This window comes from Stigmatopora nigra, unplaced genomic scaffold (assembly GCF_051989575.1).
Source record: "Stigmatopora nigra isolate UIUO_SnigA unplaced genomic scaffold, RoL_Snig_1.1 HiC_scaffold_24, whole genome shotgun sequence".
In the NCBI taxonomy this organism is placed as follows: Eukaryota; Metazoa; Chordata; class Actinopteri; order Syngnathiformes; family Syngnathidae; genus Stigmatopora; species Stigmatopora nigra.
In genome coordinates, this window is record NW_027551603.1 from 2,993,100 (window position 1) to 3,016,072 (window position 22,973).

The 22,973-nt window shown below is 48.9% G+C and overlaps 84 pseudogenes; all 84 read right to left on the reverse strand.

The window, feature by feature from the left end:
• Nucleotides 1-56: 56 nt before the first annotated feature.
• Nucleotides 57-175, reverse strand: LOC144191236 (5S ribosomal RNA; annotated as a pseudogene).
• A 56-nt stretch (nt 176-231) lies between these two features.
• Nucleotides 232-350, reverse strand: LOC144190146 (5S ribosomal RNA; annotated as a pseudogene).
• A 56-nt stretch (nt 351-406) lies between these two features.
• On the reverse strand, nt 407-535 carry LOC144187225 (5S ribosomal RNA; annotated as a pseudogene).
• A 56-nt stretch (nt 536-591) lies between these two features.
• Nucleotides 592-710, reverse strand: LOC144187746 (5S ribosomal RNA; annotated as a pseudogene).
• A 56-nt stretch (nt 711-766) lies between these two features.
• On the reverse strand, nt 767-885 carry LOC144190911 (5S ribosomal RNA; annotated as a pseudogene).
• A 56-nt stretch (nt 886-941) lies between these two features.
• On the reverse strand, nt 942-1,060 carry LOC144190077 (5S ribosomal RNA; annotated as a pseudogene).
• A 56-nt stretch (nt 1,061-1,116) lies between these two features.
• LOC144187899 (5S ribosomal RNA) lies at nt 1,117-1,235 on the reverse strand (annotated as a pseudogene).
• Nucleotides 1,236-7,889: 6,654 nt separating this feature from the next.
• Nucleotides 7,890-8,008, reverse strand: LOC144186949 (5S ribosomal RNA; annotated as a pseudogene).
• Nucleotides 8,009-8,064: 56 nt separating this feature from the next.
• Nucleotides 8,065-8,182, reverse strand: LOC144189594 (5S ribosomal RNA; annotated as a pseudogene).
• A 56-nt stretch (nt 8,183-8,238) lies between these two features.
• LOC144186565 (5S ribosomal RNA) lies at nt 8,239-8,367 on the reverse strand (annotated as a pseudogene).
• A 56-nt stretch (nt 8,368-8,423) lies between these two features.
• On the reverse strand, nt 8,424-8,562 carry LOC144187067 (5S ribosomal RNA; annotated as a pseudogene).
• A 56-nt stretch (nt 8,563-8,618) lies between these two features.
• LOC144190207 (5S ribosomal RNA) lies at nt 8,619-8,737 on the reverse strand (annotated as a pseudogene).
• A 56-nt stretch (nt 8,738-8,793) lies between these two features.
• Nucleotides 8,794-8,912, reverse strand: LOC144184188 (5S ribosomal RNA; annotated as a pseudogene).
• Nucleotides 8,913-8,968: 56 nt separating this feature from the next.
• LOC144189160 (5S ribosomal RNA) lies at nt 8,969-9,087 on the reverse strand (annotated as a pseudogene).
• A 56-nt stretch (nt 9,088-9,143) lies between these two features.
• On the reverse strand, nt 9,144-9,272 carry LOC144182214 (5S ribosomal RNA; annotated as a pseudogene).
• A 56-nt stretch (nt 9,273-9,328) lies between these two features.
• On the reverse strand, nt 9,329-9,447 carry LOC144190486 (5S ribosomal RNA; annotated as a pseudogene).
• Nucleotides 9,448-9,503: 56 nt separating this feature from the next.
• Nucleotides 9,504-9,632, reverse strand: LOC144185531 (5S ribosomal RNA; annotated as a pseudogene).
• A 56-nt stretch (nt 9,633-9,688) lies between these two features.
• On the reverse strand, nt 9,689-9,827 carry LOC144186454 (5S ribosomal RNA; annotated as a pseudogene).
• A 56-nt stretch (nt 9,828-9,883) lies between these two features.
• Nucleotides 9,884-10,002, reverse strand: LOC144188526 (5S ribosomal RNA; annotated as a pseudogene).
• Nucleotides 10,003-10,058: 56 nt separating this feature from the next.
• Nucleotides 10,059-10,177, reverse strand: LOC144190209 (5S ribosomal RNA; annotated as a pseudogene).
• A 56-nt stretch (nt 10,178-10,233) lies between these two features.
• LOC144181881 (5S ribosomal RNA) lies at nt 10,234-10,352 on the reverse strand (annotated as a pseudogene).
• A 56-nt stretch (nt 10,353-10,408) lies between these two features.
• On the reverse strand, nt 10,409-10,527 carry LOC144181736 (5S ribosomal RNA; annotated as a pseudogene).
• A 56-nt stretch (nt 10,528-10,583) lies between these two features.
• Nucleotides 10,584-10,722, reverse strand: LOC144186425 (5S ribosomal RNA; annotated as a pseudogene).
• Nucleotides 10,723-10,778: 56 nt separating this feature from the next.
• LOC144190210 (5S ribosomal RNA) lies at nt 10,779-10,897 on the reverse strand (annotated as a pseudogene).
• Nucleotides 10,898-10,953: 56 nt separating this feature from the next.
• Nucleotides 10,954-11,072, reverse strand: LOC144184189 (5S ribosomal RNA; annotated as a pseudogene).
• Nucleotides 11,073-11,128: 56 nt separating this feature from the next.
• LOC144191137 (5S ribosomal RNA) lies at nt 11,129-11,247 on the reverse strand (annotated as a pseudogene).
• Nucleotides 11,248-11,303: 56 nt separating this feature from the next.
• LOC144182215 (5S ribosomal RNA) lies at nt 11,304-11,432 on the reverse strand (annotated as a pseudogene).
• Nucleotides 11,433-11,488: 56 nt separating this feature from the next.
• Nucleotides 11,489-11,607, reverse strand: LOC144190487 (5S ribosomal RNA; annotated as a pseudogene).
• Nucleotides 11,608-11,663: 56 nt separating this feature from the next.
• Nucleotides 11,664-11,792, reverse strand: LOC144185487 (5S ribosomal RNA; annotated as a pseudogene).
• A 56-nt stretch (nt 11,793-11,848) lies between these two features.
• LOC144186455 (5S ribosomal RNA) lies at nt 11,849-11,987 on the reverse strand (annotated as a pseudogene).
• A 56-nt stretch (nt 11,988-12,043) lies between these two features.
• Nucleotides 12,044-12,162, reverse strand: LOC144181973 (5S ribosomal RNA; annotated as a pseudogene).
• A 56-nt stretch (nt 12,163-12,218) lies between these two features.
• LOC144190211 (5S ribosomal RNA) lies at nt 12,219-12,337 on the reverse strand (annotated as a pseudogene).
• Nucleotides 12,338-12,393: 56 nt separating this feature from the next.
• On the reverse strand, nt 12,394-12,512 carry LOC144188720 (5S ribosomal RNA; annotated as a pseudogene).
• A 56-nt stretch (nt 12,513-12,568) lies between these two features.
• Nucleotides 12,569-12,687, reverse strand: LOC144189688 (5S ribosomal RNA; annotated as a pseudogene).
• Nucleotides 12,688-12,743: 56 nt separating this feature from the next.
• LOC144182418 (5S ribosomal RNA) lies at nt 12,744-12,862 on the reverse strand (annotated as a pseudogene).
• Nucleotides 12,863-12,918: 56 nt separating this feature from the next.
• Nucleotides 12,919-13,047, reverse strand: LOC144185532 (5S ribosomal RNA; annotated as a pseudogene).
• A 56-nt stretch (nt 13,048-13,103) lies between these two features.
• Nucleotides 13,104-13,242, reverse strand: LOC144186456 (5S ribosomal RNA; annotated as a pseudogene).
• A 56-nt stretch (nt 13,243-13,298) lies between these two features.
• LOC144188527 (5S ribosomal RNA) lies at nt 13,299-13,417 on the reverse strand (annotated as a pseudogene).
• A 56-nt stretch (nt 13,418-13,473) lies between these two features.
• On the reverse strand, nt 13,474-13,592 carry LOC144190212 (5S ribosomal RNA; annotated as a pseudogene).
• A 56-nt stretch (nt 13,593-13,648) lies between these two features.
• Nucleotides 13,649-13,767, reverse strand: LOC144189187 (5S ribosomal RNA; annotated as a pseudogene).
• A 56-nt stretch (nt 13,768-13,823) lies between these two features.
• Nucleotides 13,824-13,942, reverse strand: LOC144181748 (5S ribosomal RNA; annotated as a pseudogene).
• A 56-nt stretch (nt 13,943-13,998) lies between these two features.
• On the reverse strand, nt 13,999-14,137 carry LOC144186426 (5S ribosomal RNA; annotated as a pseudogene).
• A 56-nt stretch (nt 14,138-14,193) lies between these two features.
• On the reverse strand, nt 14,194-14,312 carry LOC144190213 (5S ribosomal RNA; annotated as a pseudogene).
• Nucleotides 14,313-14,368: 56 nt separating this feature from the next.
• LOC144184192 (5S ribosomal RNA) lies at nt 14,369-14,487 on the reverse strand (annotated as a pseudogene).
• Nucleotides 14,488-14,543: 56 nt separating this feature from the next.
• LOC144191139 (5S ribosomal RNA) lies at nt 14,544-14,662 on the reverse strand (annotated as a pseudogene).
• A 56-nt stretch (nt 14,663-14,718) lies between these two features.
• Nucleotides 14,719-14,847, reverse strand: LOC144182217 (5S ribosomal RNA; annotated as a pseudogene).
• A 56-nt stretch (nt 14,848-14,903) lies between these two features.
• On the reverse strand, nt 14,904-15,022 carry LOC144190488 (5S ribosomal RNA; annotated as a pseudogene).
• A 56-nt stretch (nt 15,023-15,078) lies between these two features.
• Nucleotides 15,079-15,207, reverse strand: LOC144185488 (5S ribosomal RNA; annotated as a pseudogene).
• Nucleotides 15,208-15,263: 56 nt separating this feature from the next.
• On the reverse strand, nt 15,264-15,402 carry LOC144186458 (5S ribosomal RNA; annotated as a pseudogene).
• A 56-nt stretch (nt 15,403-15,458) lies between these two features.
• On the reverse strand, nt 15,459-15,577 carry LOC144181974 (5S ribosomal RNA; annotated as a pseudogene).
• Nucleotides 15,578-15,633: 56 nt separating this feature from the next.
• Nucleotides 15,634-15,752, reverse strand: LOC144190215 (5S ribosomal RNA; annotated as a pseudogene).
• A 56-nt stretch (nt 15,753-15,808) lies between these two features.
• Nucleotides 15,809-15,927, reverse strand: LOC144189796 (5S ribosomal RNA; annotated as a pseudogene).
• Nucleotides 15,928-15,983: 56 nt separating this feature from the next.
• LOC144189690 (5S ribosomal RNA) lies at nt 15,984-16,102 on the reverse strand (annotated as a pseudogene).
• Nucleotides 16,103-16,158: 56 nt separating this feature from the next.
• LOC144190543 (5S ribosomal RNA) lies at nt 16,159-16,277 on the reverse strand (annotated as a pseudogene).
• Nucleotides 16,278-16,333: 56 nt separating this feature from the next.
• On the reverse strand, nt 16,334-16,452 carry LOC144186229 (5S ribosomal RNA; annotated as a pseudogene).
• A 56-nt stretch (nt 16,453-16,508) lies between these two features.
• LOC144188405 (5S ribosomal RNA) lies at nt 16,509-16,627 on the reverse strand (annotated as a pseudogene).
• Nucleotides 16,628-16,683: 56 nt separating this feature from the next.
• Nucleotides 16,684-16,812, reverse strand: LOC144185874 (5S ribosomal RNA; annotated as a pseudogene).
• Nucleotides 16,813-16,868: 56 nt separating this feature from the next.
• On the reverse strand, nt 16,869-16,997 carry LOC144184062 (5S ribosomal RNA; annotated as a pseudogene).
• A 56-nt stretch (nt 16,998-17,053) lies between these two features.
• Nucleotides 17,054-17,182, reverse strand: LOC144185252 (5S ribosomal RNA; annotated as a pseudogene).
• Nucleotides 17,183-17,238: 56 nt separating this feature from the next.
• On the reverse strand, nt 17,239-17,357 carry LOC144188545 (5S ribosomal RNA; annotated as a pseudogene).
• Nucleotides 17,358-17,413: 56 nt separating this feature from the next.
• Nucleotides 17,414-17,542, reverse strand: LOC144185583 (5S ribosomal RNA; annotated as a pseudogene).
• A 56-nt stretch (nt 17,543-17,598) lies between these two features.
• LOC144185378 (5S ribosomal RNA) lies at nt 17,599-17,727 on the reverse strand (annotated as a pseudogene).
• Nucleotides 17,728-17,783: 56 nt separating this feature from the next.
• On the reverse strand, nt 17,784-17,902 carry LOC144187748 (5S ribosomal RNA; annotated as a pseudogene).
• A 56-nt stretch (nt 17,903-17,958) lies between these two features.
• LOC144190393 (5S ribosomal RNA) lies at nt 17,959-18,077 on the reverse strand (annotated as a pseudogene).
• A 56-nt stretch (nt 18,078-18,133) lies between these two features.
• On the reverse strand, nt 18,134-18,252 carry LOC144190721 (5S ribosomal RNA; annotated as a pseudogene).
• Nucleotides 18,253-18,308: 56 nt separating this feature from the next.
• On the reverse strand, nt 18,309-18,427 carry LOC144182334 (5S ribosomal RNA; annotated as a pseudogene).
• A 56-nt stretch (nt 18,428-18,483) lies between these two features.
• LOC144183276 (5S ribosomal RNA) lies at nt 18,484-18,602 on the reverse strand (annotated as a pseudogene).
• Nucleotides 18,603-18,658: 56 nt separating this feature from the next.
• Nucleotides 18,659-18,797, reverse strand: LOC144186097 (5S ribosomal RNA; annotated as a pseudogene).
• A 56-nt stretch (nt 18,798-18,853) lies between these two features.
• On the reverse strand, nt 18,854-18,972 carry LOC144181841 (5S ribosomal RNA; annotated as a pseudogene).
• Nucleotides 18,973-19,028: 56 nt separating this feature from the next.
• Nucleotides 19,029-19,147, reverse strand: LOC144190433 (5S ribosomal RNA; annotated as a pseudogene).
• A 56-nt stretch (nt 19,148-19,203) lies between these two features.
• LOC144186836 (5S ribosomal RNA) lies at nt 19,204-19,332 on the reverse strand (annotated as a pseudogene).
• Nucleotides 19,333-19,388: 56 nt separating this feature from the next.
• On the reverse strand, nt 19,389-19,517 carry LOC144183343 (5S ribosomal RNA; annotated as a pseudogene).
• A 56-nt stretch (nt 19,518-19,573) lies between these two features.
• On the reverse strand, nt 19,574-19,692 carry LOC144182177 (5S ribosomal RNA; annotated as a pseudogene).
• A 56-nt stretch (nt 19,693-19,748) lies between these two features.
• Nucleotides 19,749-19,867, reverse strand: LOC144184193 (5S ribosomal RNA; annotated as a pseudogene).
• Nucleotides 19,868-19,923: 56 nt separating this feature from the next.
• Nucleotides 19,924-20,042, reverse strand: LOC144191948 (5S ribosomal RNA; annotated as a pseudogene).
• A 56-nt stretch (nt 20,043-20,098) lies between these two features.
• LOC144184560 (5S ribosomal RNA) lies at nt 20,099-20,227 on the reverse strand (annotated as a pseudogene).
• Nucleotides 20,228-20,283: 56 nt separating this feature from the next.
• LOC144190489 (5S ribosomal RNA) lies at nt 20,284-20,402 on the reverse strand (annotated as a pseudogene).
• Nucleotides 20,403-20,458: 56 nt separating this feature from the next.
• Nucleotides 20,459-20,587, reverse strand: LOC144185533 (5S ribosomal RNA; annotated as a pseudogene).
• A 56-nt stretch (nt 20,588-20,643) lies between these two features.
• LOC144185450 (5S ribosomal RNA) lies at nt 20,644-20,782 on the reverse strand (annotated as a pseudogene).
• A 56-nt stretch (nt 20,783-20,838) lies between these two features.
• LOC144188528 (5S ribosomal RNA) lies at nt 20,839-20,957 on the reverse strand (annotated as a pseudogene).
• A 56-nt stretch (nt 20,958-21,013) lies between these two features.
• LOC144190216 (5S ribosomal RNA) lies at nt 21,014-21,132 on the reverse strand (annotated as a pseudogene).
• A 56-nt stretch (nt 21,133-21,188) lies between these two features.
• On the reverse strand, nt 21,189-21,307 carry LOC144182871 (5S ribosomal RNA; annotated as a pseudogene).
• A 56-nt stretch (nt 21,308-21,363) lies between these two features.
• On the reverse strand, nt 21,364-21,482 carry LOC144187749 (5S ribosomal RNA; annotated as a pseudogene).
• Nucleotides 21,483-21,538: 56 nt separating this feature from the next.
• LOC144182497 (5S ribosomal RNA) lies at nt 21,539-21,657 on the reverse strand (annotated as a pseudogene).
• Nucleotides 21,658-22,973: the final 1,316 nt, after the last annotated feature.

Below are 22,973 nucleotides of genomic sequence, written 5' to 3' on the forward strand. Positions count from 1 at the left end.
GGTACTGCACTAGCAGATGGACACCCATGAAATGTCGAAAAAGATGCGGGGTATGATGCTCACAGCACCTGGCATTCCCAAGCGGTCTCCCAATCAGGTACTAAACAGGCCGAACCATGCTTGGCTTCCGAGATCGGGCGAGATCGGGCCTTTTCAGGGTGGTATGGCCGTGAGCGGTACTGCACCAGCAGATGGACACCCATGAAATGTCGAAAAAGATGCGGGGTATGATGCTCACAGCACCTGGTATTCCCAAGCGGTCTCCCAATCAGGTACTAAACAGGCCGAACTATGCTTGGCTTCCGAGATCGGACGAGATCGGGCCTTTTCAGGGTGGTATGGCCGTGAGCGGCACTGCTTTTGCAGATGGACACCCATTTAATGTCGAAAAAGATGCGGGGTATGATGCTCACAGCACCTGGTATTCCCAAGCGGTCTCCCAATCAGGTACTAAACAGGCCGAACCATGCTTGGCTTCCGAGATCGGACAAGATCTGGCGAGATCGGGCCTTATCAGGGTGATAAGGCCGTGAGCGGTACTGCTCTTGCAGATGGACACCCATGAAATGTCGAAAAAGATGCGGGGTATGATGCTCACAGCACCTGGTATTCCCAAGCGGTCTCCCAATCAGGTACTAAACAGGCCGAACCATGCTTGGCTTCCGAGATCGGACGAGATCGGGCCTTTTCAGGGTGGTATGGCCGTGAGCGGTACTGCTTTTACAGATGGACACCCATGAAATGTCGAAAAAGATGCGGGGTATGATGCTCACAGCACCTGGTATTCCCAAGCGGTCTCCCAATCAGGTACTAACCAGGCCGAACAATGCTTGGCTTTCGAGATCGGACGAGATCGGGCCTTTTCAGGGTGGTATGGCCGTGAGCGGTACTGCTTTTGCAGATGGACACCCATGAAATGTCGGAAAAGATGCGGGGCATGGTTCTCACAGCACCTGGTATTCCCAAGCGGTCTCCCAATCAGGTACTAAACAGGCCGAACCATGCTTGGCTTCCGAGATCGGACGAGATCGGGCCTTTTCAGGGTGGTATGGCCGTGAGCGGTACTGCACTAGCAGATGGACACACATGAAATGTCGAAAAAGATGCGGGGCAAGATGCTCACAGCACCTGGTATTCCCAAGCGGTCTCCCAATCAGGTACTAACCAGGCCGAACCATGCTTGGCTTCCGAGATCGCACGAGATCGGGCCTTTTCAGGGTGGTATGGCCGTGAGCGGTACTGCACTAGCAGATGGACACTGTCAGGTTCATTAATAATTACGTTCGTCCGTAATTATCAATAACTGCAGGAAGACATCTTATTCAATTATTGACATTTAATTAAATAGAAATGGATACAACAGATAAAAGCCTCCGGAGGGGAGCGTTACAGCAAGTGTCACCTTACAACTTCCGAACGTCTTCCCGAATAGACGTTTTCGTCCCATTCTTATGGTCACAAGTTACAGAGTTGTTGATCATTCCATCACGTATGAGTAAAAACAACATCTGGGACTACAATAACAATCAAAGTATTTTACTAAGAACAAAAACAGGGACTAGACCTAACAACATGTAGATTAGAGTAATTATACAACCTCCTTGACCTAAGAATCATATAATATAATCATAATCATATAATCGTTACATACAGAAAAACCCGAAGTGTACGGTTACATAACGATAACAATATTCTTGTTATTGTCCGAATAGCCCTGTCCTCGTCACCAAGGGCCCACCAAATCTCAAGGACCCAGATTGGGTGGATTGTTTGTATAACCATCCTGGAACAGGCTGTCCAGGTTAAAGATGACTTGGTGTGACCTCAACACTTTTGAAAAACAGAAAGAGAATGATTTAACAAAGTAATGAATTAATACAGAGAAAAGAAAGAGAATGATTTAATAAAGAAATGAATTAATATAACTATTATAATAGTAAAACAGAACAAACCCAACATTCCCCCGTTTTTATAATATGTATGTTATTAGTCATTTCTTAGTAATCACTAAATGGTAATGTCGGGTGACTGTGATTTTTCCCGCCTACTCCTTACTCCCATGGCTGGTCTGAAAGAGAAAAAACATAATTATATTCGTCCAATTGGTCCTCGGATTTACCGTACTCCTGGACCTCACTGCTTTCCCCAAACCGTCCCATAAGATACAACTCATGTACTTTAGAATTTGTAGGGGCAATTGCAGTAGTTATAAGTCGGCTTAGCAAGGAGCGCAAACAGGGGATACTACATCACCCACACAATGTTAGGATAGCGGTAATTGTGCCTATAGTAACCACGAAGGATGTAGCCAAATCTTTAGATTTTCCAAAGGTCTTATCCCACCAATCTGACAATGCGGACGTATCTACTCCAGAGTGCTCTTGCATATTGCGGTTCAGTGTTTGCAGGCCAGTAATGGCCCTGGTGAGAGATCCACTGGGTGACGCGTTGTTCGGTATGAAGGTGCAACATTGTTTTCCAAACATTGCACACACGCCCCCTGTTTCAAGGATCATATCCACCGCTATGCGATTCTGGAACGCCATCAGACTGGTAGCTGCCAGTTGTTCCTTCATGGCCACAAATCCCTGTTCAGTATAATTTCCAAGTTTTGAACATTGTAATGTAAGTAATTTATTCTATCCACATTTTTGTTTGGGGTGATTAGAAGGAAGATAGACTCCCAACCTGCTGCGATCTGATTAGCCAGCTTATACTCATCTGGTACGCCCCAGGGGATGCCAATCGCATCAATGTATGTTGGATCTCCTTCCCTCCATGCCTCTCGACGATGTCGGGAGGGTCGACCCTTCAGCCGAATTATGAGCCGCCAATTGTATCTCCTCCACTGTGGATGGAAAAACAGACATCGGTAAGAGCAGTGAGACCAAAGTACCTAGTCCTGCCGCGTTTCGGCAGGAGTCGTATAATTTATCTACCACCCCGCCACCATAGGCCAGAACGTGGTATCAGGGGTGTAGTTTGTTTTAGAACGCCGGTACACCACGTCATTTATCGCCCCCAGCTTCAGACCATGCCCTGTAAGGTTTAAGCAGGTAAAATGATTAAACAGTGGAAAAATTGACTTCCTATTTACTGCGTAACAGGATAAACACTGTTTCAATATTTTTTTTTTTCTTGCCAAGTAGGACACGTTTTTTCATTTGTAAAAACACTTTTCCCCAAAAGAATGGTGATTGAGGGAGTTGTTAGACCCCATCGTTTTTTCCCTTGTCTGGTAGGTTATCCTAATCTTTTGTAAGATGGTTTAGTCTCAATTGAAACTATATGGAGACGTCAAACCCAATATAAAAGAGTTCCCTATAGTTTTATGGTATTGCTTGCTGAGCAATAATCTTTTCAATTAATATTGGTGTTTCCCGTATTTTATTAAGTCAGAAAGTTTATTTTACCCGTCCCCTCAATGTTTCAATTGAGACCACCCTTTTACCAAAGTAGCTCCACCTAGTGCTTGTCCTCTTTACACTCCATTAACAGCGCCCAATTATCCCCCGTTTGGGAAATCCCTGTTTCAGAAATACATTTTCACAGGTTAATATGTCAGTCCAAGCTTTCCAATCTTGACCAATTTCTGCAACAAGGCTTTTCCCAATCTTCAATTTTTTGCTGTTAATGTACCACACATATTTCCCACCATAGATTGCCCCTTTGTATGGCAACCGGGACGTCGCCGAGTCCAAATATATATTTTCATTTTGGAAATTTGATTTAGTAGGTAATGTTAATTAAATGTAAATGTGTATGTTTCTCGGTTTACCCTCCCGTAAGAAGGTGTATCCTCAATTGAAACGCCTCCGCCTTTTTCTCCAACTGGAGAAAACAACCCTACTGTGGAAAGGAATAGAATCACAATCATCATTAATCTCATTGCCCCAAAAGCAATAATTGTTTTCAACATGACTTTTTGTCTTTGTTTAGGGAGTTTTCCTTTTTGAAACGTTTCAATTTAGACAACCTTCTTACTGTGGGAAAGGTGCATCCGTGTCCCCTTTCAGTAACAAGGACCCTCCCACTTTGCGTTGCTCCGATGTTTCTTCTTTTATGCTGCTTATCAGTATCCAGTCTTCAAGAATCACCGTCGCTTCGTCCGTTTCCTGTTAAGAAGCAAAATCTCCCTCTGATAGTCTAAATTTGGTGTGTGCGTTTTTTTTTCTCTGATAGATTCGCCTCATCATCCAATTGTCATTGTGTGGTGAATAATAACAATTTGTAAGGTCTACCAAACAGGACTTCATATAAGGTCCGCCAATTGTGGATGGTAGACAACTATTATATTAACAAAATGGGAGCCATTATCACTATAAATAGTTTCTGGAATTCCATATCGTGGAATGATATCCATATGATCTAATAAAATAAAATAAAATCTATATGTATTTTTTTGAAATGGATATGTGGGTATGCATATAGATTTAAACCCTAAGCCTTGTAGTGCCGTTGTAGCAAGGCCACCTCCCCCTTGTCGAGACATAGGTCTTCCCTTGACTCAAGCCCAAATTATTTTCTTTATTGATCTTTTATTGATAGATTATGTCTCGGTGGTCTGCCAATCAAAAAACACAAAAAGACAAACTATCATTCACGCTCACACTCATAAAAAAAAGAATTTAGTGTGTTCAACCAGTCTAGCATCCATAATTTCATTTTGTGGGAGTAAACTGGAGTACCCGGAGAAAATCCACAAATTCTCGAGGACGCCATGAATACCCCACATTCCGGAAAGTCTGGATCCACCCCGCATTCATTAGTAGATCCTTTAATATACACACCCCCACTCTAGCATTTTAACCGTTTGTAAAAAAATTCCTTCAAGTTTCACACAAAGTTATATCCTCTTTAATGCTATCAGTTTAGCTGTTTGTTCCCCGAATTGAGGTGGCAATAGTTTCACATCTAAGGTTTTTATTTTCACAGCCGCCATGACCTAATGGCCCCCTATCAGGTTTTTGGAAAATCCCAATTTCCTCTAATAGCATGCCAATCACCTTTTAATGCGGCCATCCAATTTTGTTTCTACTTGTTTCAGGTGATAAGATAATCTCCCCCATTTGTAAAACAAATTCATCCACGCCTAATTTATACAACATGACGCCTACTTGTTTTAGATATGGGGTCCCCAATTTCCCAAAATTTCCCAGAATTAATGTACTACCACATCCTGTCAAAAACCCAAAACGACTAACATAACCTGTTTCTAAGCCAGATTCTGGAATTTGGAGAATTTCTCCTTTCCCTCCCTTATCTAAGCTTGTTATTGCCACTCGTTATCACTGTAACATTCAGGCGTATTAACCCCATCGTTGCTAAAGTTCTCACCAATTTGCATGCCCTTAAAGCAGTAAAAAGCAACGTTATTTGGTTGTATCAATTGACCAATGCTTATCCAATCCGTAATATCCTTAAAGTCACCAATATGACCTGTGACAAAGCATATTTCCTCCCGCCAGGACAACAGACAATGTTCTTTCAAGTGCACTTTGAAAAACATTCCATGTTACTCCATTCTTAGGGAAAATATGCTCATCCTAAACCAATTATTTTATTTACAATTCACCTAATTATTTGGATGAATGCCATGAATTTTATCATGCCACTATTGCATTGTAAATTTCCCATCTGATGTCGTTAACAGCCAAATAATTCAATACCTACTATACTTTGTAAATCACCTCATATGATGTTTACTTAAGACAAGAGTCATTTCCCATAGCCTGTTACCAAAACAAAAATCTACAACAATTAAATTAGAGAAATTAACCTTTTGTTAGACAATTCCTAATTACAAACTTTAATGTTTTAAAAACCTTATCGTCACCAATATACCATAATTTTGTAAATTTTGTCATCCTGGCCTTTTTTTCTTTTAAACAGCCAACCTCCTGGATTAAAGTATTTTGAATAATCAAAAAATTCTGAAATAGTATTAATATTATTTTATCCTCCAAAAGCTAGTTTCCTTTAACTAAGAGCCCTTTGAAATCCACAATTGCTCAAAAATGACTATTTTGGTCTATTTCCCAAATCCAAAGCTTTTTACCAAATCAACCTTTTACTAAACAGATTTTCTATCCTCTTAATACGTTTCATTTTAAAACCCAAAATATCAATGCGAAAGCATCCGCATAACCTTGCATTTCTTGCAGACCATGTATTGTTCTTATTCTGAAAAGTCCAAACAGAAAACGCAATTAGCCGTTAACTATGACCTCCACTCTTGCTGCGAAAACAGCATTGTTATCTTATGTTTACAAACCAGCTTTTTCCCTGTGCCCAAATACAACGCTTTTTAGAGAAGACAACCATTAAAACGTCAAATTAACCCCTCTTCCGATATTCAACTACATCACAATATTTTTCCAAGACCCCATATATCCAGAATATGTATGCTGCAAGCACAACAATATGGCAAAAACCCATTTTCTGCCCTCAAGTTTGCTTCAGCACCCCCAAGGCCAATTATTATTATTATAATGTCTTCACGGAAGGGATCACAAAATTTTAGTTGTTTACACGGTCCGAACGCTCCCGAAAGCCCAACACAGTTAAATCGTCTGCCCCGCGGCCCACATGTTTCACTCCCATCTAATCAGCAGCCGCTGCACCAGAAACGCTTCCCCCGCAGTTGACACATTTTTTGGCAAGTCTAGAGCATAATAAAAACACAGGTGACATTCCCTGCTAAAATTTAAATGATCATTTTGTATATATTCTTTTGTCTTTTTAAACACCATCTTCCCGTTAGCGGACGGGATCAAAAACCAAGCTGCAATAAGCCATCACATTGCTGTAAATTGACAGTACATATAGGTTATATTAACAAAGCACCACCCGCACTTGGAAATAACCATTCTAATTGTTGTTATACAAGCCCAAGCATCACAAAAAAAACCCAATTTATTGTAATCACAAAACGTCATACCCGGATTAACCAAATCAAATACCAGTGTCCCCATTAATTTTCTAGCTCCCTTTATTTTTGTTAAACTTCCTCCGCGCCCGTCACCTATCTCGGTAAATATTTTCCCCGTCAGCCGAGGAGGCCCCGCTATTTTTTCCTTAGCAAACAGTACTTTCCCGCAGTCACGGTCTTAAATATATCCCCGTTATCCGAGGGAGCCCCCACTATTTTCCCAAAATAGTATTTTTAACTTCTCCCCGGCCTTATTTTGCCATTAGTGTCTGTGGAACAAGCTGTTACACTTTTATCCACTCACATATTATTTATATATGTATATTACCTCTATGCATTAGTGCATATATTATCCTGCATTCTATGCATTTTAAGCTGGCCAGCAAACCCATATTTATTTATCCATAAATATAGCTGTGTAATATTTTTAAAGCGCTTTGTCTTTCCAATTTTTTCCAATCCTTACAAGTTAGACGTATTTTTTGGATCGTCATCCAAACCCGCCTTACAACACGTGTTTCCCATATTTTACTTTTATTTTTTGTAGTGAGTTCGTGTGCCTCACACAGTTAACTCTATTATTTATTATTATTATTAATATTTTTATTATCTATTCGACTGTATCGACTGTATCTCCTAGGCCTTTCCTAATTTTACTGCAGAAACCACACAAACACCATACAAGATCGGGCCTTTTCAGGGTGGTATGGCCGTGAGCGGTACTGCTCTTGCAGATGGACACCCATGAAATTTCGAAAAAGATGCGGGGTATGATAATCACAGCACCTGGTATTCCCAAGCGGTCTCCCAATCAGGTACTAAACAGGCCGCCCATGCTTGGCTTCCGGGATCGGACGAGATCGGACGAGATCAGGCCTTTTCAGGGTGGTATGGCCGTGAGCGGTACTGCTCTTGCAGATGGACACCCATGAAATGTCGAAAAAGATGCATGGCATGATGCTCACAGCACCTGGTATTCCCAAGCGGTCTCCCAATCAGGTGCTAACCAGGCCGACACATGCTGGGCTGCCGAGATCGGACGAGATCGGGCCTTTTCAGGGTGGTATGGCCGTGAGCGGTACTGCTCTTGCAGATGGACACCCATGAAATGTCGAAAATGATGCGGGGTATGATGCTCACAGCACCTGGTATTCCCAAGCGGTCTCCCAATCAGGTACTAAACAGGCCGAACCATGCTTGGCTTCCGAGATCGGACGAGATCGGGTCTTTCAGGGTGGTATGGCCGTGAGCAGTACTGCTTTTGCAGATGGACACCCATGAAATGTCGAAAAAGATGCGGGGTATGATGCTCACAGCACCTGGTATTCCCAAGCGGTCTCCCAATCAGGTACTAAACAGGCCGAACAATGCTTGGCTTCCGAGATCGGACGAGATCGGGCGAGATCGGGCCTTATCAGGGTAATATGGCCGTGAGCGGTACTGCTCTTGCAGATGGACACCCATGAAATGTCGAAAAAGATGCGGGGTATGATGCTCACAGCACCTGGTATTCCCAAGCGGTCTCCCAATCAGGTACTAAACAGGCCGGACCATGATTGGCTTCCGAGATCGGACGAGATCGGGCGAGATCGGGCGAGATCAGGCCTTATCAGGGTGGTATGGCCGTGAGCGGTACTGCTCTTGCAGATGGACACCCATGAAATGTCGAAAAAGATGCGGGGCATGATGCTCACAGCACCTGGTATTCCCAAGCGGTCTCCCAATCAGGTACTAACCAGGCCGAACCATGCTTGGCTTCCTAGATCGGACGAGATCGGGCCTTTTCAGGGTGGTATGGCCGTGAGCGGTACTGTTCTTGCAGATGGACACCCATGAAATGTCGAAAAACATGCGGGGTATGATGCTCACAGCAACTGGTATTCTCAAGCGGTCTCCCAATCAGGTACTAACCAGGCCGAACCATGCTTGGCTTCCGAGATCGGGCGAGATCGGGCCTTTTCAGGGTGGTATGGCCGTGAGCGAAACTGCTCTTGCAGATGGACACCCATGAAATGTCGAAAAAGATGCGGGGTATGATGCTCACAGCACCTGGTATTCCCAAGCGGTCTCCCAATCAGGCACTAACCAGGCCGAACCATGCTTGGCTTCCGAGATCGGACGAGATCGGGCCTTTTCAGGGTGGTATGGCCGTGAGCGGTACTGCACTAGCAGATGGACACCCATGAAATGTCGAAAAAGATGCGGGGTATGATGCTCACAGCACCTGGTATTCCCAAGCGGTCTCCCAATCAGGTACTAACCAGGCCAAACCATGCTTGGCTGCCGAGATCGGACGAGATCGGGCGAGATCGGGCCTTATCAGGGTGGTATGGCCGTGAGCGGTACTGCTCTTGCAGATGGACACCCATGAAATGTCGAAAAAGATGCGGGGTCTGATGCTCACAGCACCTGGTATTCCCAAGCGGTCTCCCAATCAGGTACTAAACAGGCCGAACAATGCTTGGCTTCCGAGATCGGACGAGATCGGGCCTTTTCAGGGTGGTATGGCCGTGAGCGGTACTGCTTTTGCAGATGGACACCCATGAAATGTCGAAAAAGATGCGGGGTATGATGCTCACAGCACCTGGTATTCCCAAGCGGTCTCCCAATCAGGTACTAAACAGGCCGGACCATGCTTGGCTTCCGAGATCGGACGAGATCGGGCGAGATCGGGCCTTATCAGGGTGATATGGCCGTGAGCGGTACTGCTCTTGCAGATGGACATCCATGAAATGTCGAAAAAGATGCGGGGTATGATGCTCACAGCACCTGGTATTCCCAAGCGGTCTCCCAATCAGGTACTAAACAGGCCGGACCATGCTTGGCTTCCGAGATCGGACGAGATCGGGCGAGATCGGGCGAGATCAAGCCTTATCAGGGTGGTATGGCCGTGAGCGGTACTGCTCTTGCAGATGGACACCCATGAAATGTCGAAAAAGATGCGGGGTATGATGCTCACAGCACCTGGTATTCCCAAGCGGTCTCCCAATCAGGTACTAACCAGGCCGAACCATGCTTGGCTTCCGAGATCGGGCGAGATCGGGCCTTTTCAGGGTGGTATGGCCGTGAGCGGTACTGCACTAGCAGATGGACACCCATGAAATGTCGAAAAAGATGCGGGGTATGATGCTCACAGCACCTGGTATTCCCAAGCGGTCTCCCAATCAGGTACTAACCAGGCCGAACCATGCTTGGCTTCCTAGATCGGACGAGATCGGGCCTTTTCAGGGTGGTATGGCCGTGAGCGGTACTGCTCTTGCAGATGGACACCCATGAAATGTCGAAAAACATGCGGGGTATGATGCTCACAGCAACTGGTATTCCCAAGCGGTCTCCCAATCAGGTACTAACCAGGCCGAACCATGCTTGGCTTCCGAGATCGGATGAGATCGGGCCTTTTCAGGCTGGTATGGCCGTGAGCGATACTGCTCTTGCAGATGGACACCCATGAAATGTCGAAAAAGATGCGGGGTATGATGCTCACAGCACCTGGTATTCCCAAGGGGTCTCCCAATCAGGTACTAACCAGGCCGAACCATGCTTGGCTTCCGAGATCGGACGAGATCGGGCCTTTTCAGGGTGGTATGGCCGTGAGCGGTACTGCTCTTGCAGATGGACACCCATGAAATGTCGAAAAAGATGCGGGGCATGATGCTCACAGCACCTGGTATTCCCAAGCGGTCTCCCAATCAGGTACTAAACAGGCCGGACCATGCTTGGCTTCCGAGATCGGACGAGATCGGGCGAGATCGGGCGAGATCAGGCCTTATCAGGGTGGTATGGCCGTGAGCGGTACTGCTCTTGCAGATGGACACCCATGAAATGTCGAAAAAGATGCGGGGCATGATGCTCACAGCACCTGGTATTCCCAAGCGGTCTCCCAATCAGGTACTAACCAGGCCGAACCATGCTTGGCTTCCTAGATCGGACGAGATCGGGCCTTTTCAGGGTGGTATGGCCGTGAGCGGTACTGCTCTTGCAGATGGACACCCATGAAATGTCGAAAAACATGCGGGGTATGATGCTCACAGCAACTGGTATTCTCAAGCGGTCTCCCAATCAGGTACTAACCAGGCCGAACCATGCTTGGCTTCCGAGATCGGGCGAGATCGGGCCTTTTCAGGGTGGTATGGCCGTGAGCGAAACTGCTCTTGCAGATGGACACCCATGAAATGTCGAAAAAGATGCGGGGTATGATGCTCACAGCACCTGGTATTCCCAAGCGGTCTCCCAATCAGGTACTAACCAGGCCGAACCATGCTTGGCTTCCGAGATCGGACGAAAACGGGCCTTTTCAGGGTGGTATGGCCGTGAGCGGTACTGCACTAGCAGATGGACACCCATGAAATGTCGAAAAAGATGCGGGGTATGATGCTCACAGCACCTGGTATTCCCAAGCGGTCTCCCAATCAGGTACTAACCAGGCCAAACCATGCTTGGCTGCCGAGATCGGACGAGATCGGGCGAGATCGGGCCTTATCAGGGTGGTATGGCCGTGAGCGGTACTGCTCTTGCAGATGGACACCCATGAAATGTCGAAAAAGATGCGGGGTCTGATGCTCACAGCACCTGGTATTCCCAAGCGGTCTCCCAATCAGGTACTAAACAGGCCGAACAATGCTTGGCTTCCGAGATCGGACGAGATCGGGCCTTTTCAGGGTGGTATGGCCGTGAGCGGTACTGCTTTTGCAGATGGACACCCATGAAATGTCGAAAAAGATGCGGGGTATGATGCTCACAGCACCTGGTATTCCCAAGCGGTCTCCCAATCAGGTACTAAACAGGCCGGACCGTGCTTGGCTTCCGAGATCGGACGAGATCGGGCGAGATCGGGCCTTATCAGGGTGATATGGCCGTGAGCGGTACTGCTCTTGCAGATGGACACCCATGAAATGTCGAAAAAGATGCGGGGTATGATGCTCACAGCACCTGGTATTCCCAAGCGGTCTCCCAATCAGGTACTAAACAGGCCGGACCATGCTTGGCTTCCGAGATCGGACGAGATCGGGCGAGATCGGGCGAGATCAAGCCTTATCAGGGTGGTATGGCCGTGAGCGGTACTGCTCTTGCAGATGGACACCCATGAAATGTCGAAAAAGATGCGGGGTATGATGCTCACAGCACCTGGTATTCCCAAGCAGTCTCCCAATCAGGTACTAACCAGGCCGAACCATGCTTGGCTTCCGAGATCGGGCGAGATCGGGCCTTTTCAGGGTGGAATGGCCGTGAGCGGTACTGCACTAGCAGATGGACACCCATGAAATGTCGAAAAAGATGCGGGGTATGATGCTCACAGCACCTGGTATTCCCAAGCGGTCTCCCAATCAGGTACTAACCAGGCCGAACCATGCTTGGCTTCCTAGATCGGACGAGATCGGGCCTTTTCAGGGTGGTATGGCCGTGAGCGGTACTGCTCTTGCAGATGGACACCCATGAAATGTCGAAAAACATGCGGGGTATGATGCTCACAGCAACTGGTATTCCCAAGCGGTCTCCCAATTAGGTACTAACCAGGCCCAACCATGCTTGGCTTCCGAGATCGGATGAGATCGGGCCTTTTCAGGGTGGTATGGCCGTGAGCGATACTGCTCTTGCAGATGGACACCCATGAAATGTCGAAAAAGATGCGGGGTATGATGCTCACAGCACCTGGTATTCCCAAGCGGTCTCCCAATCAGGTACTAACCAGGCCGAACCATGCTTGGCTTCCGAGATCGGACGAGATCGGGCCTTTTCAGGGTGTTATGGCCGTGAGCGGTACTGCTTTTGCAGATGGACACCCATGAAATGTCGAAAAAGATGCGGGGTATGATGCTCACAGCACCTGGTATTCCCAAGCGGTCTCCCAACCAGGTACTAACCAGGCCGAACCATGCTTGGCTTCCAAAATTGGACGAGATCGGGCCTTTTCAGGGTGGTATGGCCGTGAGCGGTACCGCTCTTGCAGATGGACACCCATGAAATGTCGAAAAAGATGCGGGGTATGATGCTCACAGCACCTGGTATTCCCAAGCGGTCTCCCAATCAGGTACTAAACAGGCCGGACCATGCTTGGCTTCCGAGATCGGACGAGATCGGGCGAGATCGGGCCTTATCAGGGTGATATGGCCGTGAGCGGTACTGCTCTTGCAGATGGACATCCATGAAATGTCGAAAAAGATGCGGGGTATGATGCTCACAGCACCTGGTATTCCCAAGCGGTCTCCCAATCAGGTACTAAACAGGCCGGACCATGCTTGGCTTCCGAGATCGGACGAGATCGGGCGAGATCGGGCGAGATCAAGCCTTATCAGGGTGGTATGGCCGTGAGCGGTACTGCTCTTGCAGATGGACACCCATGAAATGTCGAAAAAGATGCGGGGTATGATGCTCACAGCACCTGGTATTCCCAAGCGGTCTCCCAATCAGGTACTAACCAGGCCGAACCATGCTTGGCTTCCGAGATCGGGCGAGATCGGGCCTTTTCAGGGTGGTATGGCCGTGAGCGGTACTGCACTAGCAGATGGACACCCATGAAATGTCGAAAAAGATGCGGGGTATGATGCTCACAGCACCTGGTATTCCCAAGCGGTCTCCCAATCAGGTACTAACCAGGCCGAACCATGCTTGGCTTCCTAGATCGGACGAGATCGGGCCTTTTCAGGGTGGTATGGCCGTGAGCGGTACTGCTCTTGCAGATGGACACCCATGAAATGTCGAAAAACATGCGGGGTATGATGCTCACAGCAACTGGTATTCCCAAGCGGTCTCCCAATCAGGTACTAACCAGGCCGAACCATGCTTGGCTTCCGAGATCGGATGAGATCGGGCCTTTTCAGGGTGGTATGGCCGTGAGCGATACTGCTCTTGCAGATGGACACCCATGAAATGTCGAAAAAGATGCGGGGTATGATGCTCACAGCACCTGGTATTCCCAAGGGGTCTCCCAATCAGGTACTAACCAGGCCGAACCATGCTTGGCTTCCGAGATCGGACGAGATCGGGCCTTTTCAGGGTGGTATGGCCGTGAGCGGTACTGCTCTTGCAGATGGACACCCATGAAATGTCGAAAAAGATGCGGGGCATGATGCTCACAGCACCTGGTATTCCCAAGCGGTCTCCCAATCAGGTACTAAACAGGCCGGACCATGCTTGGCTTCCGAGATCGGACGAGATCGGGCGAGATCGGGCGAGATCAGGCCTTATCAGGGTGGTATGGCCGTGAGCGGTACTGCTCTTGCAGATGGACACCCATGAAATGTCGAAAAAGATGCGGGGCATGATGCTCACAGCACCTGGTATTCCCAAGCGGTCTCCCAATCAGGTACTAACCAGGCCGAACCATGCTTGGCTTCCTAGATCGGACGAGATCGGGCCTTTTCAGGGTGGTATGGCCGTGAGCGGTACTGCTCTTGCAGATGGACACCCATGAAATGTCGAAAAACATGCGGGGTATGATGCTCACAGCAACTGGTATTCTCAAGCGGTCTCCCAATCAGGTACTAACCAGGCCGAACCATGCTTGGCTTCCGAGATCGGGCGAGATCGGGCCTTTTCAGGGTGGTATGGCCGTGAGCGAAACTGCTCTTGCAGATGGACACCCATGAAATGTCGAAAAAGATGCGGGGTATGATGCTCACAGCACCTGGTATTCCCAAGCGGTCTCCCAATCAGGTACTAACCAGGCCGAACCATGCTTGGCTTCCGAGATCGGACGAAAACGGGCCTTTTCAGGGTGGTATGGCCGTGAGCGGTACTGCACTAGCAGATGGACACCCATGAAATGTCGAAAAAGATGCGGGGTATGATGCTCACAGCACCTGGTATTCCCAAGCGGTCTCCCAATCAGGTACTAACCAGGCCAAACCATGCTTGGCTGCCGAGATCGGACGAGATCGGGCGAGATCGGGCCTTATCAGGGTGGTATGGCCGTGAGCGGTACTGCTCTTTCAGATGGACACCCATGAAATGTCGAAAAAGATGCGGGGTCTGATGCTCACAGCACCTGGTATTCCCAAGCGGTCTCCCAATCAGGTACTAAACAGGCCGAACAATGCTTGGCTTCCGAGATCGGACGAGATCGGGCCTTTTCAGGGTGGTATGGCCGTGAGCGGTACTGCTTTTGCAGATGGACACCCATGAAATGTCGAAAAAGATGCGGGGTATGATGCTCACAGCACCTGGTATTCCCAAGCGGTCTCCCAATCAGGTACTAAACAGGCCGGACCGTGCTTGGCTTCCGAGATCGGACGAGATCGGGCGAGATCGGGCCTTATCAGGGTGATATGGCCGTGAGCGGTACTGCTCTTGCAGATGGACACCCATGAAATGTCGAAAAAGATGCGGGGTATGATGCTCACAGCACCTGGTATTCCCAAGCGGTCTCCCAATCAGGTACTAAACAGGCCGGACCATGCTTGGCTTCCGAGATCGGACGAGATCGGGCGAGATCGGGCGAGATCAAGCCTTATCAGGGTGGTATGGCCGTGAGCGGTACTGCTCTTGCAGATGGACACCCATGAAATGTCGAAAAAGATGCGGGGTATGATGCTCACAGCACCTGGTATTCCCAAGCAGTCTCCCAATCAGGTACTAACCAGGCCGAACCATGCTTGGCTTCCGAGATCGGGCGAGATCGGGCCTTTTCAGGGTGGAATGGCCGTGAGCGGTACTGCACTAGCAGATGGACACCCATGAAATGTCGAAAAAGATGCGGGGTATGATGCTCACAGCACCTGGTATTCCCAAGCGGTCTCCCAATCAGGTACTAACCAGGCCGAACCATGCTTGGCTTCCTAGATCGGACGAGATCGGGCCTTTTCAGGGTGGTATGGCCGTGAGCGGTACTGCTCTTGCAGATGGACACCCATGAAATGTCGAAAAACATGCGGGGTATGATGCTCACAGCAACTGGTATTCCCAAGCGGTCTCCCAATTAGGTACTAACCAGGCCGAACCATGCTTGGCTTCCGAGATCGGATGAGATCGGGCCTTTTCAGGGTGGTATGGCCGTGAGCGATACTGCTCTTGCAGATGGACACCCATGAAATGTCGAAAAAGATGCGGGGTATGATGCTCACAGCACCTGGTATTCCCAAGCGGTCTCCCAATCAGGTACTAACCAGGCCGAACCATGCTTGGCTTCCGAGATCGGACGAGATCGGGCCTTTTCAGGGTGTTATGGCCGTGAGCGGTACTGCTATTGCAGATGGACACCCATGAAATGTCGAAAAAGATGCGGGGTATGATGCTCACAGCACCTGGTATTCCCAAGCGGTCTCCCAACCAGGTACTAACCAGGCCGAACCATGCTTGGCTTCCAAGATTGGACGAGATCGGGCCTTTTCAGGGTGGTATGGCCGTGAGCGGTACCGCTCTTGCAGATGGACACCCATGAAATGTCGAAAAAGATGCGGGGTATGATGCTCACAGCACCTGGTATTCCCAAGCGGTCTCCCAATCAGGTACTAAACAGGCTGAACCATGCTTGGCTTCCGATATCGGACGAGATCAGGCCTTTTCAGGGTGGTATGGCCGTGAGTAGTACTGCTCATGCAGATGGACACCCATGAAATGTCGAAAAAAATGCGGGGTATGATGCTCACAGCACCTGGTATTCCCAAGAGGTCTCCCAATCAGGTACTAACCAGGCCGAACCATGCTTGGCTTCCAAGATCGGACGAGATCGGGCCTTTACAGGGTGGTATGGCCGTGAGCGGTACTTCTCTTGCAGATGGACACCCATGAAATATCGAAAAATATGCGGGGTATGATGCTCACAGCACCTGGTATTCCCAAGCTGTCTCCCAATCAGGTACTAACCAGGCCGAACCATGCTTGGCTGCCGAGATCGGACGAGATCGGGCGAGACCGGACCTTTTCAGGGTGGTATGGCCGTGAGCGGTACTGCTCTTGCAGATGGACACCCATGAAATGTCGAAAAAGATGCGGGGTATGATGCTCACAGCACCTGGTATTCCCAAGCGGTCTCCCAATCAGGTACTAACCAGGCCGAACCATGCTTGGCTGCCGAGATCGGGCGAGATCGGGCGAGATCGGGCCTTTTCAGGGTGGTATGGCCGTGAGCGGTACTGCTCTTGCAGATGGACACCCATGAAATGTCGAAAAAGATGCGGGGTATGATGCTCACAGCACCTGGTATTCCCAAGCGGTCTCCCAATCAGGTACTAAACAGGCCGAACCATGCTTGGCTGCCGAGATCGGACGAGATCGGACGAGATCGGGCCTTATCAGGGTGGTATGGCCGTGAGCGGTACTGCACTAGCAGATGGACACCCATGAAATGTCGAAAAAGATGCGGGGTATGATGCTCACAGCACCTGGTATTCCCAAGCGGTCTCCCAATCAGGTACTAACCAGGCCGAACCATGATTGGCTTCCGAGATCAGACGAGATCGGGCCTTTTCAGGGTGGTATGGCCGTGAGCGGTACTGCTATTGCAGATGGACACCCATGAAATGTCGAAAAAGATGCGAGGTATGATGCTCACAGCACCTGGTATTCCCAAGCGGTCTCCCAATCAGGTACTAAACAGGCCGAACCATGCTTGGCTGCCGAGATCGGACGAAATCGGGCGAGATCGGGCCTTATCAGGGTGGTATGGCCGTGAGCGGTACTGCACTAGCAGATGGACACCCATGAAATGTCGAAAAAGATGCGGGGTATGATGCTCACAGCACCTGGTATTCCCAAGCGGTCTCCCAATCGGGTACTAACCAGGCCGAACCATGCTTGGCTGCCGAGATCGGACAAGATCGGGCGAGATCGGGCCTTATCAGGGTGGTATGGCCGTGAGCGGTACTGCTCTTGCAGATGGACATCCATGAAATGTCGAAAAAGATGCGGGGTATGATGCTCACAGCACCTGGTATTCCCAAGCGGTCTCCCAATCAGGTACTAAACAGGCCGAACCATGCTTGGCTTCCGAGATCGGACGAGATCGGGCCTTTTCAGGGTGGTATGGCCGTGAGCGGTACTGCACTAGCAGATGGACACCCATGAAATGTCGAAAAAGATGCGGGGTATGATGCTCACAGCACCTGGTATTCCCAAGCGGTCTCCCAATCAGGTACTAACCAGGCCGAACCATGCTTGGCTTCCGAGACCGGGCGAGATCGGGCCTTTTCAGGGTGGTATGGCCGTGAGCGGTACTGCACTTGCAGATGGACACCCATGAAATGTCGAAAAAGATGCGGGGTATGATGCTCACAGCACCTGGTATTCCCAAGCGGTCTCCCAATCAGGTACTAAACAGGCCGAACGATGCTTGGCTTCCGAGATCGGACGAGATCGGGCCTTTTCAGGGTGGTATGGCCGTGAGCGGTACTGCACTAGCAGATGGACACCCATGAAATGTCGAAAAAGATGCGGGGTATGATGCTCACAGCACCTGGTATTCCGAAGCGGTCTCCCAATCAGGTACTAAACAGGCCGAACCATGCTTGGCTGCCGAGATCGGACGAGACCGGGCCTTTTCAGGGTGGTATGGCCGTGAGCGGTACTGCACTAGCAGATGGACACCCATGAAATGTCGAAAAAGATGCGGGGTATGATGTTCACATCACCTGGTATTTCCAAGCGGTCTCCCAATCAGGTACTAACCAGGCCGAACCATGCTTGGCTTCCGAGATCGGACGAGATCGGGCCTTTTCAGGGTGGTATGGCCGTGAGCGGTACTGCACTAGCAGATGGACACCCATGAAATGTCGAAAAAGATGCGGGGTATGATACTCACAGCACCTGGTATTCCCAAGTGGTCTCCCAATCAGGTACTAACCAGGCCGAACCATGCTTGGCTGCCGAGATCGGACGAGATCGGGCGAGATCGGGCGAGATCGGGCCTTATCAGGGTGGTATGGCCGTGAGCGGTACTGCTCTAGCAGATGGACACCCATGAAATGTCGAAAAAGATGCGGGGTATGATGCTCACAGCACCTGGTATTCCCAAGCGGTCTCCCAATCAGGTACTAACCAGGCCGAACCATGCTTGACTTCCGAGATCGGACGAGATCGGGCCTTTTCAGGGTGGTATGGCCGTGAACAGTACTGCTCTTGCAGATGGACACCCATGAAATGTCGAAAAATATGCGGGGTATGACGCTCACAGCACCTGGTATTCCCAAGCGGTCTCCCAATCAGGTACTAACCAGGCCGAACAATGCTTGGCTGCCGAGATCGGACGAGATCGGGCCTTTTCAGGGTGGTATGGCCGTGAGCGGTACTGCTCTTGCAGATGGACACCCATGAAATGTCGAAAAAGATGCGGGGTATGATGCTCACAGCACCTGGTATTCCCAAGCGGTCTCCCAATCAGGTACTAAACAGGCCGAACAATGCTTGGCTGCCGAGATCGGACGAGATCGGACGAGATCGGGCCTTATCAGGGTGGTATGGCCGTGAGCGGTACTGCACTAGCAGATGGACACCCATGAAATGTCGAAAAAGATGCGGGGTATGATGCTCACAGCACCTGGTATTCCCAAGCGGTCTCCCAATCAGGTACTAAACAGGCCAGACCATGCTTGGCTTCCGAGATCGGACGAGATCGGGCGAGATCGGGCCTTATCAGGGTGGTATGGCCGTGAGCGGTACTGCTCTTGCAGATGGACACCCATGAAATGTCGAAAAAGATGCGGGGCATGATGCTCACAGCACCTGGTATTCCCAAGCGGTCTCCCAATCAGGTACTAACCAGGCCGAACCATGCTTGGCTTCCTAGATCGGACGAGATCGGGCCTTTTCAGGGTGGTATGGCCGTGGGCGGTACTGCTCTTGCAGATGGACACCCATGAAATGTCGAAAAACATGCGGGGTATGATGCTCACAGCAACTGGTATTCTCAAGCGGTCTCCCAATCAGGTACTAACCAGGCCGAACCATGCTTGGCTTCCGAGATCGGGCGAGATCGGGCCTTTTCAGGGTGGTATGGCCGTGAGCGAAACTGCTCTTGCAGATGGACACCCATGAAATGTCGAAAAAGATGCGGGGTATGATGCTCACAGCACCTGGTATTCCCAAGCGGTCTCCCAATCAGGTACTAACCAGGCCGAACCATGCTTGGCTTCCGAGATCGGACGAGATCGGGCCTTTTCAGGGTGGTATGGCCGTGAGCGGTACTGCACTAGCAGATGGACACCCATGAAATGTCGAAAAAGATGCGTGGTATGATGCTCACAGCACCTGGTATTCCCAAGCGGTCTCTCAATCAGGTACTAACCAGGCCAAACCATGCTTGGCTGCCGAGATCGGACGAGATCGGGTGAGATCGGGCCTTATCAGGGTGGTATGGCCGTGAGCGGTACTGCTCTTGCAGATGGACACCCATGAAATGTCGAAAAAGATGCGGGGTCTGATGCTCACAGCACCTGGTATTCCCAAGCGGTCTCCCAATCAGGTACTAAACAGGCCGAACAATGCTTGGCTTCCGAGATCGGACGAGATCGGGCCTTTTCAGGGTGGTATGGCCGTGAGCGGTACTGCTTTTGCAGATGGACACCCATGAAATGTCGAAAAAGATGCGGGGTATGATGCTCACAGCACCTGGTATTCCCAAGCGGTCTCCCAATCAGGTACTAAACAGGCCGGACCATGCTTGGCTTCCGAGATCGGACGAGATCGGGCGAGATCGGGCCTTATCAGGGTGATATGGCCGTGAGCGGTACTGCTCTTGCAGATGGACACCCATGAAATGTCGAAAAAGATGCGGGGTATGATGCTCACAGCACCTGGTATTCCCAAGCGGTCTCCCAATCAGGTACTAAACAGGCCGGACCATGCTTAGCTTCCGAGATCGGACGAGATCGGGCGAGATCGGGCGAGATCAAGCCTTATCAGGGTGGTATGGCCGTGAGCGGTACTGCTCTTGCAGATGGACACCCATGAAATGTCGAAAAAGATGCGGGGTATGATGCTCACAGCACCTGGTATTCCCAAGCGGTCTCCCAATCAGGTACTAACCAGGCCGAACCATGCTTGGCTTCCGAGATCGGGCGAGATCGGGCCTTTTCAGGGTGGTATGGCCGTGAGCGGTACTGCACTAGCAGATGGACACCCATGAAATGTCGAAAAAGATGCGGGGTATGATGCTCACAGCACCTGGTATTCCCAAGCGGTCTCCCAATCAGGTACTAACCAGGCCGAACCATGCTTGGCTTCCTAGATCGGACGAGATCGGGCCTTTTCAGGGTGGTATGGCCGTGAGCGGTACTGCCCTTGCAGATGGACACCCATGAAATGTCGAAAAACATGCGGGGTATGATGCTCACAGCAACTGGTATTCCCAAGCGGTCTCCCAATCAGGTACTAACCAGGCCGAACCATGATTGGCTTCCGAGATCAGACGAGATCGGGCCTTTTCAGGGTGGTATGGCCGTAAGCGGTACCGCTTTTGCAGATGGACACCCATGAAATGTCGAAAATGATGCGGGGTATGATGCTCACAGCACCTGGTATTCCCAAGCGGTCTCCCAATCAGGTACTAAACAGGCCGAACCATGCTTGGCTTCCGAGATCGGACGAGATCGGGCCTTTTCAGGGTGGTATGGCCGTGAGCGGTACTGCACTAGCAGATGGACACCCATGAAATGTCGAAAAAGATGCGGGGTATGATGCTCACAGCACCTGGTATTCCCAAGCGGTCTCCCAATCAGGTACTAACCAGGCCGAACTATGCTTGGCTTCCGAGACTGGACGAGATCGGGCTTTTTCAGGGTGGTATGGCCGTGAGCGGTACTGCTCTTGCAGATGGACACCCATGAGCTAAAGTATTAATTCGACCTTCTACACCTGCTACCCAAATCAATTGGGATTTGACATTATTCAAAGTCAGTTGGAATATTCAGGTTATAAAAGAGGGGGGAAAAGGCAGGAATATATACAGCTATGTTTTACTTTTGTGCATTTCAGGCCAAATTGGTATTTGTCTTTGAGTCAGCAATAATAACAAAGGAGTAAAGTCAGCTTGATTGCAGTAAGACTTTTTGCACTCTATACACTCAATTTTCACATGTTGTTTTACTTCTGGACGCTGCAAATGGACTGCACATCTGTTGCATCGTGTGTATATATGTGTATTACCGTACTTTGAATTTTGATTTAAACCTTTACAACCCAACTGCCTCAGATCAAGCAATTATAATGTTAAGTAGTAGATGTTTAAAAAAAGCACCAAATGCAAAAAGATAACAAAATAACAATACTAAATAGTCAAATAAGCAACTCCATTATTCTTTTAGAGAAAATATCTCAGCGGGGTCAAGTCATTCAATTCAAATCGACTGGTAATCAGATTCAATTAAAGACTAACCGATTGGGTGCAATGTTGTAGTGGCAGCACAACTAAATGAATTCACTGAATTTAAATGGGATTTATAAGTGTTTTCACATTTTATACTGTAAAACAAAAAATCACATAGGATTTATGGTTAAACACTGGAGCTACAGAATTTGACCAGAAATTACATTCAATTGGTATAGCACTTCAATAACCACCAATTTATTGGAACACTATTGTAGATTTTTCATTTCACTGAAACTAAAATTATATTGCTCCACCACCACATGCACACACCCCTTTTTTACTGTATAACTCTAGCAACCACAAGTATTTTATTTTTATTTTTTTAAGAAGAAAATGACTGACTATTCTTCTGTCTGTTCAGATATCACTACTTTTACATGATAAGAGAAGTAATTTTTAAAGAAGGCTCAGCAAAATACCCAGCATTCAATAGTACTGGCATGCTGGATCTTGCAAACTACACTCCTCAACTGCACGGAAAAAAAATAGAAAAAAACAGTCATACATTGTCTGCAGTACTTTCCACTCATTCGCTTACACTTTGTACTCCATCCTTTCTACACAAAAAGCATCATCCCGCTGTTACAGAGTAAAGAAGGTTGCACAGAGTCCTTTTCTTGCTGTTCTGTCTCTTTAGAACAGAAGGACACTTTGCGCTTCACAGAATGCAAGTCTACAAGTACTGCTGCTTAGATGTGGTTGAATGTTAGGCCCCTAAGAAATACATGTGAAGCAACAGCAATG